This window comes from Chlorocebus sabaeus, chromosome 25 (genome assembly GCF_047675955.1).
Source record: "Chlorocebus sabaeus isolate Y175 chromosome 25, mChlSab1.0.hap1, whole genome shotgun sequence".
In the NCBI taxonomy this organism is placed as follows: Eukaryota; Metazoa; Chordata; class Mammalia; order Primates; family Cercopithecidae; genus Chlorocebus; species Chlorocebus sabaeus.
In genome coordinates, this window is record NC_132928.1 from 20,070,884 (window position 1) to 20,089,338 (window position 18,455).

General features: G+C 43.9%; 1 long non-coding RNA gene across 1 annotated transcript; it reads left to right on the forward strand.

Moving 5' to 3' along the window:
* Window positions 1-11,389: 11,389 nt before the first annotated feature.
* Window positions 11,390-13,362, forward strand: LOC119619760 (uncharacterized). The gene is made up of 3 exons (XR_005236236.2): window positions 11,390-11,433; window positions 11,711-11,756; window positions 12,013-13,362. It is a non-coding gene; the product is annotated as an uncharacterized lncRNA (long non-coding RNA).
* Window positions 13,363-18,455: the final 5,093 nt, after the last annotated feature.

An 18,455-nucleotide genomic window follows, 5' to 3' on the forward strand; every position in this document is an offset into this window, starting at 1 on the left:
GGAGGCAGAGGTTGCAGTGAGCCGAGATTGTGCCACGCACTCCAATCTGGGTGACAGAGCAAGACTCTGTCTCAAAAAAAAAAGGAAAAGAAAACGGAAAAAAAAAGGATTGGAAGATTGGGACAAGGAGGTATGGGCTGGGGCATGAAGATAGACATATGGAAGCAGGTCTAAAGAGTGAAGATTTTTATATCACACTTTTTATGCCTATTGGGGCACATTCTACCACAGAGCAGATATTACGGAACCAAGTATGCTCGAAGGATCTATCATTGGCCACTCCTATGTCTGCACAATGGACCAATGAATATGAGTCATGCTGGCAGGGTTGGAGGCTGCCCATGAGCACAGCAGCACGAACACCCAAGGTTGATTTATCTACTGTCACTGTCTAATGACCAACCTGCTAGCAACAGAGAACAACAGATTCAACACCATCCCTCAAGGAGAACAACGGGCCACTTGGTGGCAAGTTGGCTACATCGGATCTCTTCTACTTTGGAAAAGGCGGTACTCTATTTATTTATTTTTCCTTCAACTTTTATTTTAAGTTCTGGGTTACACGTGCAGGATGTGCAGGTTTGTTACACAGGTAAATGTGTGCCATGGTGGTTGGCTGCACACATCATCCCATCACTTAGGTATTAAGTCCAGCATTCACTAGCTATTCCTCCTGATGCTCTCTTCCTCCCCATCCACCTCTGACAGACCCCAGTGTGTGTTGTTCCCCGCCATGTGTCCATGTGTTCTCATCATTCAGCTCCCACTTATAAGTGAGAACATGCAGTGTTTGGTTTTCTATTCCTATGTTAGTCTGCCAAGCAAGAATAAAGGCTTCCAGCTCCATCCATGTCCCTGCAAAGGACAAGATCTCAGTTCCTTTTATGACTGCATAGTATTCCATAGTGCATATGCACATTTTCTTTATCTAGTTCTATCACTGATGGGCATTTAGGTTGATTCCATGTCTTTGCTGTTGTGAATAGGAGGCAACACTTTACCTTGACATGAATATACTCATATTCCAGATATGGATTTGCCTATCATGCCAACAGGATCACAGCCAGCATCAGTACTGGAGGCTTGTAGAGTATCTAATCCATTGGCACAGGATTTCACATAACGTGGCATCAGTACATGGGACATACTTTACTGCCAAAGAGTTGAGCTAGTGAGCACTTGATGGGGAATCTGCTGATCATATCACATAATACACCACCTAAAAGTACTGGCCTGATAGAGTGATGCAATAACCTACTCAAGGCACACAGTAGTGCCATCTCAGGGGGTGTGGCACTATCTTTCAGGAAACAGCATATACCTTAAATAAAAAAAATTTATACAGTGCTATGCACCTAATAGGTAGGATTCATAAGTATGGAAACCAAATGGTAGAAACCAGAGCCCCACTCCTAGTTGAGTCATTTGGGGAATGTGGGCTTCTCATCCCCACAACTCAGGGCTCTGCATATATAAAAGTTCCACTTTTTTCTTTCTTTTTTGCGATGGAGTCTCGCTGTTTTGCCAGACTGGAGTGCAGTGGTGCGATCTTGGCTCACTGCAACCTCCACCTCCCAGGTTCAAGAGATTCTCCTGTTTCAGCCTCCTGAATAGCTGGGACTACAGGCACACGCCACCATGCCCAGCTAGTTTTTGTATTTTCAGCAGAGATGGGATTTCACCTTATTGACCAGGATGGTCTCGATATCCTGACCTCGTGATCCGCCGGCCTTGGCCTCCTAAAGTCCTGGGATTACAGGTATGAGCCATCGTGCCTGGCCTCCATTTTCTAAAGGAAAAAATACTGCTGCCAAGCGACACAGCAGGAGTCTGGCTGAATTATAAACTATTACTGTTTTGGCACTTCAGACTCATTGTGCCCAGGAACCAGCAGGCAAGAAAAGGAGTCACTAGTTGGCTAGAGTGATTTACTCTGGTAAGCAGGAAGAGGTAGGGCTGCTAGGAGCAGAAATAATTAGGTTTGGTACTCAGATGATCCACTTGGGCATCTTTTGAGACTATCTTGACCAATTTAGAAGGATGTGCAGCAACCTTGGCCTGAGGAGGGCATGGTAACCAGGAGTTCAGATCCTTTTAGGGTCTAGCTCATGCCACCAATAGGACAGCAAGAGCAGCAGGGGTACTAGCTGAGAGTAAGGGGATCTATGATGGATAACAGAGGATGGTGAGAATGTCAGTTGTAGCTCCAAAGCCAATTGCCATGGTTGGGACTGCAGGTCATCCCACTGAATTTCATCTTCCCTCCCCAACAAGGGGTTTACAAGAATGCTGGAGGAACTGCTCCTAGGACTTTGGTGAAGCAGTGGATCCAAATGGTGGAAGAAGTGCACTGTGGCACGGCTGTGATATGTTGCTCAGATCACCTTTTGGGAATGAAGAATTAATTACCCCAGCTACTGTGGTGGGTGCTGCTGGCAGTCATCAGCACTTTGAGGGGGATTGTCTCAACCTGAGAAAACAGCCCCAGTTGAGGTCATGCCTTCTTCCAGGGGCCGCCCACATGCAATGATTTCTCATCATGGGGATATAACAGCTCAGCCCATTCACCTCCAATGCAGGATAACTCTGAAGGGACATTTGAGCTCCAGAACTTTCTGTGAATCTGCTGAAGCTGTCATTAGACCCACATCATATCTCAACTTCTCCTTGTGGTTTCAGGCCTTGCTCAAAGGAAGCTTCCCTGATTGATCTTTTTCCATTCTGATCCAACTTTAAAATGTGGGTCCCACGTCCCCATCCTCTGGTGTTCTGTACCCTCTGGTATTGTGTTCATTGCATTACAGTGCAGTGACTGTTTATGAGTCTGAATTTCTTCCTCCACAGTGAACTCCTAAATGCTGAGGACATGACCATGCCATTTTCCTCTTTCCAGCCCTGGTACCTAACACCATGCCTGACTCATTGTGGCCTCTCAATCCATGTTTGTTGCAGAATGAAATACATTTGGATTTTACTGCTGGGAAAACAAGGACAGGCAGTCTGAACAGAGTTGTCATCATTGTCTAATTATTCTTGGGTGTGTACCTGCTTATTCAATTTAATAGAAAGTTCCTGACATTGCAGAGAAGGTTCTTTTTCATTTGCAAGTAATTTTTCTATCTTCCTATGGAGCGTGGTACTCTCTTTTTCTCTTCTTTTCTCAGTAGGACCTGAGTAAACACTAATAGACTCACTGTAACAGGAGTGCAGAACAGAGCCTGGGTTGGCCCCAGGCAAAGTTGCAAAACAGCAAACATTTATCTTCAGTTCTTTACCATTTCTTTTCTATGTTCTTTCCCCACTTTCTGCACTCCATTATCTCTGCTATTTCATTCTCCTCAGAAAGCTTAGGTGTAGGAAAAGGACTGATTTAGTCATTTATAGCTTGGTGTGACTTTAAGTCAGTATACTGTCTCTTCCTGGAGTACTCGCACTTTTGCCTCACTTTTGATTCAAGAACAAAAGTCTCCATAAAATGTCTAAAGGGCTCCCTACCTTTGCATCAGAGTATCTGTTTTTGTTTTAAATTGCATTTTTGAAACATAGTGCCATTATTTGACTCATATCTTCTTCCCCCTTGTATTGTATCCTCAAGGAGGGTAGGGACCTGTTTCTGTTTTGTTTTTGGCATTGTGTCTCAGCACTCAGTATAGTGCTTAGTATACCATGAGTAATTTATAAATAATGACAAATGCACATTTATAAATAATTGTATTCATATAAGTAAATTTATAAATAATGGTTGAATAGTTGGGCAGGTGTTTTAGAGGTAGGCGGAGAAGCTCCGCCCCAGAGGTTCACACTGAGCTTACATCATCTGGCTCTCACCTCCTGTTTGCTCTGGGGATACGCCCCTTGCTATTTCTTACGTGAACCTTCCACATTACCAGCAGCAATGGGTGGGAAGAGTAGGAGAGGCTGAAGCATGAGGAAAATTGTCAGTTCTGAAGCCCCGGGAAGAAGCCCCTGCTGGGTGTCCAGGAGGGTGAAGATACTAAAGCATGGCAAGTATTGGACGCTTTACTTGGGAAGAGGCCTAGACGTCTTCCAGCTCAAGGGACTGAGACATACAGAAGTTAGGGGACTTAAACAGGGCAACTGTGTTCATTTGCTAGAGCTGCCATAACAAATTGCCATAGACTGGGTGACTTGTACAACAGAAATCGATTTTCTCATAGTCCTGGAAGCTACAAGTCTAAGATCAAGGTTGTCAGGGTTGATAACCTCTGAGGCCTCTCTCCGTGACTTTAGACAACTGTCTTCACATGGGTTCCTCTGTGTGTATCTGAGTCCTAATCATTTTTCTTTTTCTTTTGTTTTTGAGATGGGGATCTCACTCTGTTGCACAGGCTGGAGGGCAGTGGCATGATCTCAGCTCATTGCAACCTCTGCCTCCTGGACTCAAGTGATTCTCTTTCTTCAGCCTCCTGAGTAACTGGGATTATAGGCACACACCATCACACCCAGCTAATTTGTGTATTTTTAGTAGAGTCGGGATTTCTCTATGTTAGCCAGGCTGGTCTCAAACTCCTGACCTCAAGTGATCCACCTGCCTCGGCATCCCAAAGTGCTGGGATTACAGGCATGAACCACAAATCTTTTATTCTTACAAGGACACCAGTCACAGTGGATTAGAACCCAGTCATATAACCCAATTTAAACTTAATTACCTCTTTAAAAGTCCTATCTCCAAACACAATCACATCAACATATGTGAGTCACGACATCAACATATGATTTTTGGGGGAACAGAATTCAGCCCGTTATAGTCACCAGGTAAACAGAGGCAGTGTAGACCAAGGGTTAAATGTGTTATGTGTAGAGACAGACTAGATTTGGAAATCTGACACTGCCGCTTAAAATCAGGTGGCCCAATTTTTCAGTCTCTTGGTACCTTAGTTTCCTCTTCTGTTAAATAAAAATAAAAATAATTATGACAACAATACAATGTGTGGATACTGCCAGTACTTAATAACTTAATAACTGCCAGTAGTAGTAACTATTGAGTTTGTGTTGTTACCGTTGTTATTATTAGTTTCCTTTCCTTTCTTTGTTATTATTTATTTTATTTTATTTTATTTTATTTTTTGAGCCAGAGTCTTGCTCTGTCATCCAGGCTGGAATGCAGTGGCAAGATCCTGGCTCACTGCAACCTCCGCCTCTCAGGTTCAGGTGATTCTCCTGCCTCAGCCTCCCAAGTAGCTGGGACTACAGGTGTACACTACTATGCCTGGGCAATTTTTATATTTTTAGTAGATATGGAATTTTGTCACGTTGGTCAGGCTGGTGTTGAACTGGACTCGAGTGATCCACCAGCCTCACCCTCCCAAAGTGCTGGGATTGCAGGCATGAGCCACTGCTCCCTGCCTATTAGTTTCCTTTTCTGTAAAATAGGGCTAATTGAAGTGTCCACCTACTTCTTAGAGCTGTGAGGATTGCATGAGATAATGAATAGTGAAGAGCTTATATATCCTCTGGCACAGGGCAAGACCTCAAAAAATATTAGTTGTGGTCATTGTCTTCATGAGACAAGAACCAGTTTTCCAAAATACTGTAGCTTCCTTTCATGCCACTAAGTAGAATCTGATATAGCAAAATTGTCTCTATATTTCATAAGATGCAAATTTTCTTATTTGATTAGTTTTCAACAGAAAAGCCACCTATTTTATGGAGAAGCTCTTATATCAATTCTTAAAACCTGAAATGAAGCAACACAGTAGCACACACAACTTACAGCTATAATTTTTTTAGCTATGGGGAGGTGGGATCCGCGTTTTGAATTACATGGTAAAAAAGTGTTCCGGTTCAATGTGGGTGATTAACTGTTTGATATCTTGTCAGGCTTTGACAGTTCTCCCTCTGTTTTACACCTCTTACTATGTCTCATGTAATTAAGAAATGGTACTGAGTTCTTGTCATCCACCATTAAGGACTAGTCACAGATAGTTTCATAACATCTGCTTTTTGCAACCTTCTAATTATCCATAAAAATCTGGCAGAGAGACCTGACAGTTTATCCAGAACATAGAATATGAATGCAAAATAAGATCTTTGCTTCTACATACAGAGTGATGGTATAAAACAGATACTATCTAACCTCTTATTTTGCATGCAGCTACGTTGCCTGTTAAAATGAGAGTTAGGTGCATGTCTTCTCAATAAAGACTCAATTTTAAAAAGCATTTTTTGACAAACTGAATGTGGGTCAGGAATACACTAATGGTGCTGTGTCAGAATCTGTTGTCAATTGCTGCCCAATTCCTCTCCTTACAACCCATTCAAAAATGGTTACTTCCCTCCCCTTATCTGCAAGCTTTGAGCTGCCCATGCCCTGAAAGGAAGAACTGAGGAACTCTTGACTGGTCCAGATGCTTGCCTCTAGCAAGGTCAACTCTCAGCCTCCTGTTGCTTGTTTGTGGTAGTGGGTGCCTGTCTTGTCCACCAACAGGCCTGGCTTTCTGATTCATTACCTGACCTTGGTTCTGGGAAATGCACCTTCTGAACTCTTACACTGTGTGTCTTTAGTCTGTTGAAACACTATATTGTTTTCACTTTTGGCCATAGCATGTCTTCTTTCTACCTACACCTTCAAAATTCATTTGGACCCCTGAATAACTTTTTTTTTTTCTGCCCTTTGGTTTTAAATCCACAGATGCCTAACTAAACATTTTCTTTTTCTTTTGAGGCAGAGTCTCGCTCTGTCCCCAAGGCTGGAGTGCAATGGTGTGATCTGAGCTCACTGCAACCTCCACCTCCCTGATTCAAGTGATTTTCCCACCTCAACCACCTGAGTAGCTGGGACTACAGGCATGCACCACCATGCCCAGGTAATTTTTGTATTTTTAGTAGAGACAGGGTTTCACCATGTTGACCAGGCTAGTCTTGAACTCTTGACCTCAGGTAATCCGCCTGCCTCAGCCTCCCAAAGTGCTGGGATTACAGGCATGAGTCACTGTACTCAGCCTGAACATTTTATTTTAGACCTCTACTTTGTTAAGATCTAGTCCTTCTGTGTCTTGTAATTTCCTTATGGCTATGACTTCACAGCCTTGCCTCAACCCTCTTTGTCCTGCTGTCTTTCCTTTTCTCTGTTTAGTAGGGGGAAAACAATCCTCTACCCTTTTAGGTTCAGTGACTGGGACCCACAAATCAAATTAATAAATAGCAGATTAACAGAAGAAGAAAACAGATTTAATTGAGTGGATATGCACAGAAGTTCATAAAGAAATGTGAAAGAAGGAGGTTAGAATTTGGAACTTATATACTATCTTAACAAAGGGTAATCAAGTGTGGAGAAAAAGCTGGACAAGGGAAAAGGAGTTTGGGCTCCTGTGGTGGGGGTAAGCTGTGGGAAGATGATTAGAAAATGTATGGTAATTAAAAGCTGTGTAATGAGGTCTGTTATGCAGATAAGTCATCTCAGGTAATAAGTGTTGCCTCTAGAACAGTTATCTTTCTGGTACAACACAGGGAGGCACCCTTACAAATGGAAATTTATGTTACCTTTAAAAACAAAAAATTTATGTTGTTTTTAGGCAGTTAAGGGGAGGGAAAATAACTTTTCCTATGTCTTCTTCTTCTCACTTGCCTTCAGGTCAAAATAATTCTCTTGCCAAGTTGGTATATTTGAGATGGCATGTTCTGATTCTCTTCAGTATCCTACTACAATTGAGATGCATAAAAATAATTATTTTCATATTTATTATTCATGAAGTACTTTTCGTACCTAAAATGACTTTGAGAGGTAGGGATTTTGTTTTGCCTTGTAACATTTTACAAACTGAAGCACAGATTTACTGTTTTGCTGAAGGCCACAGACACTGGATTTGAACCCAAATCTATCCTGCTTCAGCTTAAGTTCTTCCCACCCAGTTACTAACTTTCTGATCCAACATCACTGCTTGGCATGTTCATTTATTGATGGTGTTCATTTCTCCAGTAAACAATGGAAAAGAAAAGTAGCTAAACATTATAAATATTCTAAACAATATATTGAATTCTTAATTTTTAAATTTTATCAGCTCTACAGATTCCATTCTCAAAATAAAAAAAAAACATAAAAAGAATGAAAGCACTGAGTTTTAGAGTGATGATAAATCCACATGGTAAATTTAATGAGAGAGAAGTAGCTTCTCAGCACAGCAATAAAGTGGCTTGTTAGAAACAACAGTAGACTAAGAGGCAGAAGAACTGGGTCAGTTTAAGGCCTGGCCCAGAATCTTGACTTTTGGTAAATTACTTCGCTCCTTTCTTCTTAAATCTTGAAAATTGCCCACTAACTTTAGGTCTGAATTTCCTGGCAGCCAAAGTATACTCATGGTTTCTTGCTCCAGATGAGTGGTCACTTGTGAAACTACTTGAAGTTGCTTTCTCTCAGTTTCTGGGTCACAAACATTTCGTTTCTCAGTAATCTACCTCACGTATTAGGTGTTGGGGGCACTTTTACTATTCTAAACCACTGGTGTTTCCTGAATAGGGATCACTCAGGACATTTTCACATTCAGAAAAGGCCCCATCTTCTTCATCATTTGTCAGAGCCTCTGCTGCTGTGACAAGCCAAGTATACCCTCCTGTGGCCTTCTCTGGGCCTCTCCTGTCTCCCCAGATTGGCTAAGATACCAATGACTTGAAAGAGAAGCCAAAGGAAAAGGAGAGACACCAAGATGAGACCTGAGTCTGGGTCTCCTGCTAAACTGAGAGGAATAGTGTAGGAGAACGGGATTTTGAATCTTGAGCCCCCTAGGTCTTTGCTATTCACTGTGTGGTCCAGGCACCACAGTAACATCACTTGGGAGCTGGTGATAAGTGCTGAATCTAAGGCCCCACCCCACATGTGCTGAATCAGAATCTCCATTTCTACAAGATTCTCAGGGAAATTGTATACACATTAAAGTTAAAACAAAAAAAGCATCATTGATTCATGAATCCATAGCAACTTTCAAAATTAGCTCTGAGTGGCAAGAAATATTTAATAGAGCTCCCGTGGAGGGGCATGGGAAAGTTGCTGCCATTGCTGGCAAGGACTTGACTCAGGAAGGAGGGAGCCTGGATCTAATTGCAGTAGACAAATTGACTCAGCTAAAAGCCAGGCATTCAGGAGGGCAAAGTGGAGTGATGTGGGCTTCTGAGGTGAGGCCATTAACAGTTGGATTATAATGCAACGTGCCATAATGGCATAGTAATGAAATGTAATTGATATGGTTCTGTTATTAAAAGGAACACTTTCTTTGTTCAAGGCTTTCTTCCTTCTTAGAAGGCAGATGGTCACAGGGTGAGGTAATGAGACAAAAGGAACTCATTCTGTAAAAAGTCTTAGTTTATTCTTTGGCCTGCTTTTGGTCCATTTTCAGGTGAGAACCTCCCTTATGCTGGCAACTTTGCCAGGTGAGTGTTCTCCAGCCACGAACTTCATACTTTAAAATTAGCTGGATACTTACAGGAGGGAGTGGTAATATTAAGCCAGGTGTCCAAGGGGTCCAGGTGACATAATGGTCCCCAGTCTCATCTCTGAAAGGTCTTGGGGAGTGAGCTGCAGCCTGGGGATGACACTCCTGGTGTCAGAGCTGCCTCAACTTTGGAAATTTCTTTGATGGAACCAGCAGGATAGGGCTTCAGCAAGAAGCTGCTTCTCCATTGCTAAGCTCAGTGCCCATGCCACTGCAACATGACTGCATCCTCCTCCCTGATCACTGGTTTGCTATTTCTTACTTGATTTCTATTGATTGTTTTACTTTCTTGTGTGCTCAAAACTTTTTTCTTGGCCGGGCACAGTGACTCACACCTGTAATCCCAGCACTTTGGGAGGCCAAGGCAGGCAGATCACCTGAGATCAGGAGTCCAAGACCAGCCTGGCCAACACAGCCAAACCCCGTCTCTACTAAAAATACAAAAATTAGCCAGGTGTGATGGTGCGCGCTTGTAGTCCCAGCTACTTGGGAGGCTGAGGCAGAAGAATTGCTTGAACAAGTTTTTTTTTTTTCTTTATTAGCTCTTCACCAGTTTCTTTCTCACCAGTACTTTTCACCTGCCTTCAGAAAAATAAAGTAAAAATTTGAAATGGCACTTACTGTGGAAAAATTGTTGTATCTTTGTCATTGATCTCATGATAATTTTGAGAAAAAAAACTCTCAAGGCTCCCTACAGTATGACACGTATACTAAATGTAAAGCTAAACAAAGCAATGAAAACTCTCCTAAAAGAAAGGTGATGGGAGGACGAGATAATTGTGATAAAAGTTAAGATTGACTAAAGGTGTGACCAAATTACACAGTAAGTTTAATGCTGGATTTCTGGCAGCCAAAGGTGTGCCTATGCTTACTTATTCCAGCTGAGCGGGCACTAGATAAACTTCTCGAAGATACTTTTACTTGATACTGAGATTACCATCATCAGTAATATTTTTGAGTGCATGAAATTTACTAGGCCTAGGCACTTGCTATCACCTTTGCATGCATTATCTTATCTAATTTTCACACTATCATTAAGAGATAGGATAGAGTAGTACCTCTAAGTGTGAACTCCAGAGTCGGGGAGCCCTAGGTTGGATCTTCGGCTACTCACAGGCTGTGTGACCTTGGGCTGGTCCCTTACCCTCTCTCATCCATAAAACAGAAATATCAGTCATACCTTAAAATGGCTGGGGACATTAAATGATTTAATGTACACAAAGCATGCAGTGTCTGGCTCTTAGTAAGTACTTGCCATTATTATCATTATTTCTATTTGACAGATAAGGAAATTGGGTCCTAGAGAGGTTAAGTGGCTGGCCCAAAGTCCCACAGCCATATCAAATTGGCACCAGATCTAATTTGACCCCTCTTAACCACTTCACATGTTGACTCAGAAGCTTTGGACTGCTTGGCAACCTATTGGGTGCAAATAAGAAATTCCTCAGTATTCGCCTTGAGCAGTTAATGTTCCATTATCTTTGGTGAGAGTTTCTCATCTACGGATTATCTTCAGGGAACTTCTTCCAGCTGTTTGGCTTGGTGAGTCCACTGGGACAGTATCTATTTTCAATGTGACTTTAAGTAAAGTTTAAATAATGTGGGAGTTGCATTAAATGTTATAGTGTATGTTTGTTTATCTATGGATTCTATTTATTTATATTTATTCTGAGCCACTCATCTCTTCCCAAACACAATTGAAAATAGCAGAAATTTAAGTTAATTGCTTCTACATTTAAAGTCCACTTCACTATCACTTCACCTAGAAAGATGCTTGCCGTCTAGTTTTCCATGATCTCAGAATACACAGGTCTCCCTAGACCTGGTTGGTGATGTTGAGGGCCAATGTGGCTGTAATTCCCCCACTGCCCACCAGGTGTCCCACCGGTCCCTGCTATCTGACAGGCAGCAGGAAAAATGGCCATTTTCACCCATCCAAAGGGACCAAGGAGATGAAGGAGGATGGTGGAGAGATTGTGGGGAGGAGGTAGGGAGGATATGATAAGACTCCCAGATGCTGTTTCTTGTCTCCAGACAAAGAGAATTTTTCACATTAGTTTTCTTTGATGTGTAGGTGTCTCTCCAGAAAGCCCAGCCAGTTCCCTGCAATTTAGGAAGCTTTTATTTCCACTAATGAACTGGTGTCTGGCCAGGGCTTTTCATCTCCCAGCTTGAGGCTGGGGCTGCTGTCTGCCTCCTGTTCCTTTTGCTTGAGATACCCTGACAGCCTCCCTTCCCTCCTCAGCCTCTTCTTTTTCTTCCAGGTGCTGATTGAAAAAGAGACAAGAAAGAGACTGCCCCTTCTGCCTTGTAAGTTGGCTCAAATATCCCCTGAATCAAGGGAGTACCAGTGTGTAACTGTGGCACCAACTAGCCCTCTTGCCCACATTAACCTTATTTGTCCAGATTATTAGTGGTACTATGGTAGAAATTTTTCCTCTTTGCTCTTAGGTAAGACTGTCATTTGCTTCTCTTGCAGAGGGGAGTAAGGGAATTTGGAACCACTGACAAAAATTTGGTAACTGGGGCATTTTAAATTTCAGAGTAAATCTCTCTTCCTTTGCAGGTCGTTGGCTCCTTGCCTGTCATCGGTACGGCCTTTTTTTCCTCCCTCTTTTCTTTTGGAGGATCACATACAAGTTGGGGAGGCTGCTCTGAAGCCACATGATCTCTCAGATATTGTCAGCTGTACTGGGACTCTCTGGAGTCCCTTGTCCATCACCATAGGTCACCCCAGCAGAACCTGGGCATCTACCATAGACCTGAGGTGTCCAAATCGGGGCAGTGCTCCAAGTGGTCTGCAAACTGGTGCCCTGATTATAGGTTATTCTGTGATTGAAGCTTCACCCAGAGATGGGCTGAGAATGTGAATGGGATGTCTGCATTTAGCATCAGTTTTTGGAGCTTTGATGTGGGCTATTTCCTCCTGAAGGGCCTTGATAACAAAGACCAGAACACAGTCCTGTGGGAGTTTCTAGCTTCTGTACCCACTGCCTCATTATATGCATGGCTTTTAATATTCGGAGAGCCTTTGCCAATACACATTTTCTCGTGTACTGAGAAACTGGAGCCCGGATGTGATGTATTATTGATAGGATTGTAATTTACTCCTCTTGTGTTGTATCTACAGTGTATACCATTAGCACAAAATATTAAATTACCAGGGTTTGTATATATTTGTTTATTCAGGTTTGGCTCAATGATATTTGTCTTTTGCCTCAATAAAAGATCGTGAATAATGAAAGCAGGGTAATATTATTTTGTTGTTGTTGTTGTTGCAAGGGAATTTTGATGAAACCATTTTCTCTGTGTTGTGTTTCTGGCAAGCCATGCTTTGCAATGAAGACATGAGACATAAAAGAGTGGGGGTTGGACACAGAAGATGGATGAGCAGCTCGCTCCAGCTCTCGGCACACACTGGCTTCCCTGGCAAGCTGCTCCAGGCCAGGCTTTGGGCTTTATTTTTCTGCAAGAGGGAATACGCAATCTGTGCTGCATTGGTGGGAAGAAGTGGGCAGTTCAGACCTCGGTGCTACAAACACCAAGCCCTGTGCCTCTCTTGTGAAGATAGCATTTGCATGGGACTTTGGGGGGACCCAGCAGCACATCAGCATTGTGAACCTTTTGTAGTCACAGCATTGTGCCCTGGCTAGTGTTTGATAATCTATCCTCTGGTCACCATTGTTGGCCATTTTGGTTCCCGCCTCCACCCGGGCCAGGTGGCACATAAATACACAAGCACTTATCTCCTTTAAAAAGATGCCAGGTCATAGAACTCAAACCAAGCTGCAAATAAAAATGCCATGTAGTGTCTGTCGTGTGCTTCTTGTTCTGATCTTTGGGCTTGCTTCAGATCCTTGAATGTGAGGTGTTTGCTAGTTAACTAGGAGTCTGCTGGACAAACAGCACCCCACAGTTGGATTTGCTATGTAATTTTTATGAGTAAACATGTTTTTAAAAAACGCCTGTGGCTTGGCTTCTTCATCCTTTGTTGCGTGTGGGTCTTGGAATGAAGGGGTGGGGGTAACAGAAACTAGGTTTTAAATCTGTATTAACTTGACACAGAAAAATATTTTCAAGAAAGGTTTATTCCTTTTAGTTCCTGCTGGCAATCTGGGACCCTCAGGTCAGGGAAGGGTTGGAGGAAGGTGAAGAGACCCATCCCCCTCAGAGGTCACTGGCTGGGGGACAGGGCCTGGCCATTCAAGTGACAGGTATCCATCTGCAAAGCTGGAATCTCCTTTAGAGTGAGCTCCTAAGAAAAACACCACTCAGCCACCGGGCGCGGTGGCTCACGCCTGTAATCCCAGCACTTTGGGAAGCCGAGGCGGGCGGATCACGAGGTCAGGAGATCGAGACCTTCCTAGCTAACATGGTGAAACCCTGTCTCTACTAAAAATACAAAATATTAGCCAGGCATGGTGGTGGGCACCTGTAGTCTCAGCTACTCGGGAAGTTGAGGCAGGAGAATCACTTGACCCCGGGAGGCGGAACTTGCAGTGAGCCAAGATCTCACCACTGCACTCCAGCCTGGGCGACACGGGGAGACTCTGTCTCAAAAAAAAAGAAAAAAAAAGGAAAAAAAGAAAAGCCAAGGAGAGCTGTTGTATTTTGCTGCCTGGGGCACATTCTGGAGGTGAAAACCGGTTTTTCTGAAGACTTGTCAGGGCCAGGCTTTGTTCAGGTCTGCCGATTTAGCCAGACTGGCTCCTTAAAGGAGACCCCTTTTCTTGAGGGAGGGGCCAATTATAAAAAAGACTTGTGAATGGCATTCCCTTCATAACTGGTTTGGACTTCCTTTGGACTTAGGAACTTTCTCTTGTTCCATACCTTCTCCTTCCTTAAAGGAGAAACATGGACACACACACACACACACACACACACACACACACGTAAAATCACACTGAATTGTAAGGAGAATGAAATCAGTGCTAAATCTATAAAAGCAAATCATAGACCCTGACAGCTGAGAGGTATTATTTGTTTTTTGCCTCCCAGATTTCTACTAAGCCTGGTGTTTTAAGCATATGTCTTGGGGAGAAGAGACCCATAGAAAGGCAATTACAATTGGTGAATGATTAATGTTGGATCTGACATTTTTATGTGTCAAATATGTTTAACTGCATTAACCTTTGCAGAATTTACACCCATACTATGAGATGTATCTTGTATAGCATCGGAAATATCTGCAATTTGCCTTCACTTAAATCTTATTTACATTTATTTTATTACAGTATAAATGGGTTTAAAAAATCTTTAATACAGTTTTTTTTACCCCATTCTGCAGGTTCTGCTCCCTCTGTGGGGAGTCTAAGGGCAGCAGGGTTCCTTGTTGATTGCAAATAGTGTCCCAGTCACCTGCCTGGGGACCCCCAAGAGAGAGGAAGCCAGTGTCAATTCTTCAAGCTCATGTCTCAGTTTTAGCCTAAAGAGGAGGTGGCTTAGAAGGCCGGGAGTTGGCATCCGACGGTATGTGGCATCCGAAGGTATAAAACATTGAGGCAGAGAGGCTTTTCAGTAGACAAGCAACTTTTAATTTTTACAAGTTATAGAAAATGCAAATTTTCATAGCATCAATGTTAGAAAAGAAAGATTAAGTGGTTCCCATCTGTGGTGCTTTTTCCAATCTGCCCATCACCAGTCCCTCTGAAGAAGCACGTGCACTCCAGATGTCTCCTTCATTGATCACATTTCTCTCTGGCTGTCTCTGTTCCTAAATCAGAGTTACTCTTGCTGCTGCTGCTGCTGCTGCTGCTGCTTTGACTGCCGAGGACTCATCGTCGTCAGCTCCATGCCTCCTGAACTTCACTCCACTGAAATCTGGTTGGGTATGAGACAGACTCCGGTGGAATGAAGGACAAGAGAAGCACATGGATTGCCTGAGGATCTTTTTCTCAGAGGGAGGGGACACATGTCAACCCCAGCCTGTGGACACTGCATTACCTGGCCAAAGGCCTTTGGCATCCTGGAATCACACACTTGGGAGATGTCGAGGACCTGAATACTCCTACCCCTCCCCAAGGATCACATTCTCCAAGGAGGCTGCAGAGAGCTAGTTCATCAACACGTCCTTGCACCTGCTGCACAGATAGACAGTGCTGAGTTGGGGAGATGAGTCTGTGGGGCCAGGGACTCTTGCTGTTTCTAATTTTCAAAGCAGCCACCCAGATAAGTCCATGTGGAACCTCCTCTGTGTTTACCTAGTCGGGATGCTGGTCACCCTCTCCCTTTGCCTAGGTCCCACTGTGTGTGCCATAACTGAGCTCGGTGTGGTTGGTCCTTTCTAGAGGAAACAGAGAAAAGGCAGGTGTTCTGCAATTGCTTTAGAAAAATTCAGCTACTCTGAGCTTGCTTACCAAGGCCGTGGAATACAGGGACACGGGCATTCCTCTCCACAAGGTACTGTCCAAAGAGCACGAAGAGTACTTTGCAGCCCCATTTGCCAGTGTGAAATCCAGAAGAGGTAGGTGAGGAACTCAGGAAAAACCACAACTCCCAGCTGGAGCTAGGCCCATTCATGGGGGTGGGTGGACAGAGGAGGGTAAGACTCCTTGTTCTCAATCCTACAGACTTATCTAGGAAGGACAGCCTGCAATGGTCCCACATCCTCCCCCAGATGTGCCTGGAAAATGATTCAACTATTTCTTTGTTGGGCATGAGGATGGAGGATTTAGGGAGGAAGAAAGAAAGCTAACCTACCTTTCATAGACTGAGTCAAATAGGAAGGATGCAAAGTATCTAAGAGCTCTCTGTCCTCTCTTAAAGGAAATGCCCATCAACCCATTGCGTGCAGTTACTGCCCTGGCCTCTTCCTTGTTGTGTTCAGACATGCCCATAGCTCAGTGCAAGTCCCATAAAAGGCTGTTCTCAGCACCAACATGCAGTCTGGATGTGTTGGGGCAGATGTACCTTGTTGTTTGAAATACTTTCTTCCTGGGGCTTGTTCTGACCCGAATCAGGGAGGCAGTATCTCGTATGTGGCTCCTCCCCGTGTATCTAGCCTTCTGGGCATTGGGTCTCTCTGAAAAAGGCCCTTAAGCAAGGGCTTGAGGTTTCTAGCTAGTGCTGAGAAGGAGTCACACTCTCCATGGTCTGAATGTAAAGACTCTTTGCCAGGGTGAACACGGGACTTGCTGGGAGGCAGAGATCTGGGTACTGAGGGGAAGAAGACTGGTTCATCTTCTCCCACTCTGCCTTCTTGATAAACACTCACAGTTCTCAATAATGAGAGGAAAATGCACCCTGCTTGTGAATTATCTGGACTAGATACTCCTCCTGCACTGCCTTTGACCCATTCCCAGTCAAAGGGAAGAAAGAGGCCAGTCTGTTGGCTGTGATAAATAAATGATGACCCAGGATGGTGGGAGGAAATGATGCCGGGAAGGCAAGATTCTTTGCCTTCTCTTTACATTTCTGCCTAACTCCAAGAGCAAAAGGGTCAGTCAATTCTTTTCCCTCCAGAATCTCGGCACACCGCTCTTCCCTTCCCAACACATACAGTCCACTAGATTATTCAAGTCCTCACTCTGGAGTGTGCAGAGAGCCTCACCCTCATGTGGGGTCCGTACCCTCCAAGATGGGTACTTGAGAGATGACAATGTCTGCAAAAAGCAAATGGGAGGTGGCATTAATGTCAGAGAGCCCCGAAAAAGTGAGTTATTCCCTTATCACTCTCCACTCTCCAGCTGTAGACCTGTAGCTGCTACAGGCAGAGACAAAAATCCTTGAGTCAGAACCTGTATCAGGAGACTTGACCTGCTCTGGACTCCGGGTTCAAGATTCTTCTGGCCACTATGCCTTCGCCAACTAAATCCCCCAGTGGCCTTCACCGTGGCTACGCGGGTCTATAGCCAAGCACATGCATGATCAGAGAACAAACCACATATGGGTTTGCCATAGGGTAAGTTCATCCAGTGACCACTCTCTTCCCCCCAGCTGCCCTCAGGATTACGTCCCAAGTGTCTTCATAACATTAAAACCAACTTGAACATGAGACTCAAAGAATGAAACTAGGTCCTAAATTTTCCAGTACAGCTGCACCCTGCACCCCAGGACTGAAAAACCAGCCAAATCTCTGTTCTTCTAGTTGAGTAAATCTCCACAAAACCAGACAGAGCTACAATCTTGGTGCTTAAACTGCTCAGCACCCACCTTATCACACCAGTTCCCATTATCAGCAGGATTTACTGCCTGGGATCCCTGGAAATCCTTGAGAAAACACAAAAGTGGCTGAGGATTGGTTTAAAATGCAGCAGGTTCAGCTATTTTAGCCTTGGAGGAAGTTGATAATTGACTTGCAGTGAATATGGCATTTTCCAGTCTCCTCTTCCCGCCCAATGAGCCCCCTGATCTAGCCACTCAGCTTTGTTTTTCCAAAGCTCCCCAAATCTACAGATTTCAGACTCACCTTTAAGTACGAGTACCTGTGCCTTGAGATATCAGGACCCAGCTTTGAGTTTGCTTCAAAATAAGAATTTTTTTTTGTCGTAAGATAATGCAGAACAAAGAGATGGCTAGAGCCATGCAGATGAGAAGAAGAAAAGAAATTTCAAGTCTTGGATGTTTCTTTTGCCCTTAAGGCTTGAGGACAGGGAACAAAAAATGAGAAACACTTACCCCATATAAAGCACCCATTTGAGCAGGCCTGTGCAGAACAGAAATGGCTCCTGAGGAAAGGTGGGGGCCGGTACTGAATAGTTGATTTCTCTCTTTAATGAAAAAGAACATGAGGCTGGATGCAGTGGCTCATGCCTGTAATCCCAACACTTTGGGAGGCCGAGGCAGGTGGATTGCTTAAGCTCAGGAATTCAAGAACAGTCTGGGCAACATGGTGAAACCCCGCCTCTACAAAAAAATACAAAAAATTAGTCAGGCGTGGTGGTGTGCGCCTGTAGTCCCAGCTACTTGAGGGGCTGAGGCAGGAGAATCGCTTGAACCTGGCAGGTTGACGCTGCAGTGAGCCCAAGATTGCACCAACTGCACTCCAGCCTGGGTGACAAAGTGAAACCC